Below are 4,996 nucleotides of genomic sequence, written 5' to 3' on the forward strand. Positions count from 1 at the left end.
CTTATCTTTTTGCATCTATGTTTGTCTGCTTTGATTGTGATTGGTAGCATAATATTCAGCGCATTGGCTTAGTATCAAACATTTAATTCAATGTAATGTTTTGTCATAATCACTTGTCTAGGTGTAAAAATCAAGCAGTCCGACTAAGCTAGTTTGACCAAGCTAGGTATTAGAAATCTTCTCTTAATACCATGGGGAATGCCTTCCTAATAAGAAATGGTTACTTAGGTTCTTAATCCAATTTAGGCAGCATTGTATGAAATGTACTAGGGCTTTCTAGTGGGCTTAACCCTAGTGACCTTTAGCTTAAGTATTATAAAGGGAGTTTACTAATGTGATGAGCCTGGGGAGGGTAACAGTGTTATATGACCCCCCAAAGTTACAAAATTAAAATGCTGAAAATGAACAAGCAAAAAATCAAAGTGCCACAATGTAAAATTTTAAGCTGGAAGAGAAATCCTTGCTTAAATTGGTACTTCACTCACATGTATCGCCTATGGTACTAGAGCCCTAGAGGTTCCCAGTGTGGGCGCTTTTCCTTGAAAAGCAAAAAACCCAAGGCATACAAAATAAGCACACACATCATAATTGAATCAATGTGAAAAGACTTTGGGGGGTCAAAGAAAAAGTAATCAATCAGGCGATGATTTCATGAGAAATTCCTTTTATGGTAGCTTAACTACAAGGTTTTCTAGGTATAGCCTCCAGTCAGCCCTCGAACATGAATACTTGGCTCTCGCGATTAAACAACTTAATTGACCACTGAAAATTAAGAAGCTTATTCATGGTACTAATATTCGATCTCTAGTGCCTATTGACCGTCAAATTAGTGATCCCAGACTTGTTTAATTTTTTACCTTTACATCTGTTTATGCATTTGATTACATTGCAATTTAATGTTCATTGCTAACAAATTGTTTGAAATTCTTTTACCAATCAATTTGTCTACCTAAAATTGCACATGCTTTTTAATCACTTATGAAAATGCAATTACTGTGCCAATGTTGTTTGATTTTGCAGTGACTGAAGAAGGCTAAGGACATTCATCTCAAATGCTCTTCCACCTCGACGAACCACCTTCAACTCAATAGCTTCCGAGGACGGAATCTACATCAGGAAGGGGGGCATGTTAACCCTCACGGCACACGGACACCCTATCGCCTACGATGGACGCGGATTATGTATTTGGTAGAGTCAGGTACCGGGCTTGTCGGACCAATAGGAAAAGGGTAAGAGTGATCGTCGATGAGAGGCGCACTCTAACTGGGACATTCAAGGGATTAGTTGGCTAAGCATGGGCGCCCAAGTGTGAATGGGGTGAGCTCATATAAAAGCCAACTAAACCTAATTTTTACTCATTCTCTCATTTGTGCAATAGAAGAGTGCTCTTGCTCCATCTCCATCTTCTTCTTCTTCACCTCCTTGTGTGTGTGTGTATGTGAGAGAGAGAGAGAGAGAGGGAGAGTGTGTGTGCGATCGAGCATTACGAAGGCACGACGGCGGCGAGGCGGTTGAGCGCAGCACGACTGCAGCTTCTTCTTCATCGCGGCGAGGAATCCACCACGAAGGCGAGCGTAGAGCGGTGAGTGACACACCCTTTGCTCTCTTGAGCTTGCTAGTTTAGGCTTGTTGTGTGCTTGGAGCCGTCTGCGGCTCGCACACGGTGTATTGGAAAATCCCTTGCTTCGACAGTGCGGCAAGGAGCGCACAAGAGCATACAAGTACAAATTGATTGGTGATGTATTATACATGAAAGGGGCTGATCTCGTGTTGAGACGTGTACCTTGGCGAGAGGAGCTTTATAGAGTGTTGGAAGAGAATCATGAAGGCGCATGTGGTGGGCATTTTTCTCTAAAGATCACCTTGCATAAGATTTTGCAAGAGGGGTATGTATGGCCTAGTTTGCACAAGGATGTTCACCATTGGTGTAGGTCTTGCAATAGGTGTCAAGCATTTGGGAAGAGAGTGTTGAAGCCAGAGCTACGAAAAACCATTATGGCGTTTGATGTGTTTGAAAAGTGGGGGATTGATGCAATAGGCCCGTTACCTATCACAAGCAAGGGCAAAAGCTATATCTTGACGGTAGTGGACTATCTCTCTAGATGGGCAGAGGCTATAGCAGTAAAATAGATCACTGCAAAGGATGTGGCAAAATTTGTGTATGATGAAATATGTTGCAAGTTTGGGGTGCCATTAGAGCTACTTTCAGATAAGGGGCCTGGATTTAGAGCTAAACTGCTAGACTTCTTATGCACAAAGATGAAGATTAGGCACCATCATACCACTCCTTATTACCCGCAGTGTAATGGCTTAAATGAAAGATTCATTGGTGAGTTGGTAAAAATTCTTTCTAAAGTGACAGAGCACCAAGGAAAGAATTGGGATTCGGAATTGCCTAGTGCATTATGGGCTTACCGTACTTCGGTGAAGACAGTTACATGGTTTACTCCATTTCATTTGGTGTATGGAAAGGAAGCACTATTGCTTGTGGAGGTAGAGTTGCCTGCGGTCAAGATGTTAGAGAAGTTTCTTGGGCCGCCTAGTGATGCATTCAAAGAGAGGCTCTTGCAGTTACAAGAGGTTCAGTTGGATAGGATGAGCGCATTGGAGCATTATGGGCAGATGCAGGATAAGGATTTGGCAAAGATAAATGAAAAGGTCAAAAGTAAGGGTATCAAGAAGCATGACTTGGTTTTGCGCTACAACAGTAAGCTGGACAACACCTTCCAAAAGAAGTTTCAAATTAAGTGGGAAGGCCCTTTCAAGGTAATGGAGTGTTTCTCGAATGGTACATATCAGTTGGCTAACCTGGATGGGGTTCTACATAAGTCAAGGGTAAATGGATTGTGTCTTAAATTTTATTATGCTAGATTGATGATGGTGGAGCAAGATGAGCTGTCTGTGGAGCAAGCAATGTTGGTGAAGGATGAGGAGACCTGTGATGCGACGAGTCTCATATCTCTCTTTGCTGCTGCTGATCATGAATGATCTAGCAGGCTAGGGGATGGGCAAATTATGTCAGGAGTTTTTTTGAGCAAGGGATTGCGCATATGTACATACACATGCATGGTGCATCGAATAAAGGATTACCCAATTTCCATATCCAGGTGGTTACATGGGGCTCACGTGTGTACAGGTAGGACAGGGTGTACATAGTGCATCGATTTTCACTATTATCAGTACCAGTGTGTTTTTTCTACAATAAGTAGGAGTTGGTAGCGCGTAAAACTTCTCGAGGAAGCTATCTGCAGGCCGACGACATGAGGTAAGCAGGTGCATCAGATGGCATCTAGTGGCGTCAGGAGGCCGAACGGGGTCAATACTTGCACGTGGATGAGTACGGACACAACGTGGATGTTTTCTCATGATAATTATACAGAAAGGTCATCATGAGGACCACTTTTTGGGGCCACTTCACGTGGTTGCGGGATGCATTATTTGGAAAAACTGACTGCCAGGTGTGCGGATGATGCAAAAAAGGTGACAACTATGCACTGCGAGGTCAGTTTTTGGCATGTTCGGGGTCCGTTTGATGTCATCTAAAAGGCCACGGGTGCCCAACTAATAAAGCTAAGTGTGGGAACTAAAAAAAGAGAGAGAAGACCAGAAAAAAACGTGGAGAAGAGAGGAGGAACAGCCGCAAGTGTGTTTTTGGAGCATTTTGGCCCTAAACTGCTCATCCGAGGTCGGATTTGAGCACTTTGACATTGTAGACTGTTATTTTGGGCCGTTCCGGACGCAATGGTGCTGTCCATTTTGCCAATTTCCTCATAGATTTTTTAGTGTTTTTCTGTGTAATCTTCTCCGGTGAGTGAAGCCTCTGCTTAACTTTGTGGTTGTATCTGGTGTATTTCCTCAATACTGTGTAAACTATTTGCCCCATTGGTGTTGGGCTGAGCTTTATTGAGTCTAAACAACAGCAATTTGCCTCCTTTGAGCTCAATTGAGAGTGTGTGTGAGAGTGTGTATGTGTGAGTATTGAGTGGGCAAGTGGGAAATCTCTCTCTTCTCACTCCGTCTGTGTGTTTCCTGTCTCGACCAGGCTGGTTGTGTAAGCCGAGTAGTGCCCCATAATGTGTGTATGTATCATCCCAAGAGTGTGTGTCGGGTCATTATAGAGGCGTTGTGTGTGTTTCCATCCCGCTCACAACGGATAATTGAATACGGTTAGTGTGTGAGTTAATAGGTGTCAGATTCTAATGGGAATATACATATTGTTGTGTAACTAGTGTTTGCTCTTTGGGCAAAGCGCACCTTCATTGACATGCACTAAAATCTAACCTAAATCTAAAAAAATCTAGTCCATCGAACATAAATCTAGATCTAATTTAATCTTAAACTCAAAATAAACCTAAATCTAATCTAAATTAACGTAAATCTAAATCTAACCTAAATAAACGTAAATCTTTATCTAACGTAAATCTAACTCAAAATAAACTTAAATCTAATTTAATTTAACCTAAATAAACCTAAATCTAATCTAACGTAAAGCTAAATCTAACCTAATCTTAAACTCAAAATAAACCTAAATCTAATCTTATCTAACGTAAATCCAATCTAATGTAAATAAACCTAAATATAATCTAACGTAAATCTAACTCAAAATAAACTTAAATCTAATCTAATCTAACCTAAATAAACCTAAATCTAATCTAACGTAAATCTAAATCTAACCTAATTTTAAACTCAACATAAACATAAATCTAAATGTAATCTAACCTAATCTCTTTCTCTCTTTGTTTTCTCCCCTTACCTCTCCCTTTCGTTTTCTCCCCCTCTCTATCTCTTTGGTTTTTTATTCTCTCTCTCTTTCTCTTTGTTTTCTCCTCTCTCTCTCTTTCTCTATCTCTCTCTTTCTTATCTCTCTCTCTCTCTCTCTCTCTCTCTCTCTCTCTCTCTCTCTCTTCCTCTCTCAATGTGTGTGTGTATGCATTCTTTTTTTATGCATGTGTGTGTGTGTGTGTTTTGTTTATGCATGTGCTCTTTCTCTCTCTCT

This window comes from Adiantum capillus-veneris, chromosome 19 (assembly GCF_014529385.1).
Source record: "Adiantum capillus-veneris isolate H3 chromosome 19, ASM1452938v2, whole genome shotgun sequence".
In the NCBI taxonomy this organism is placed as follows: domain Eukaryota; kingdom Viridiplantae; phylum Streptophyta; class Polypodiopsida; order Polypodiales; family Pteridaceae; genus Adiantum; species Adiantum capillus-veneris.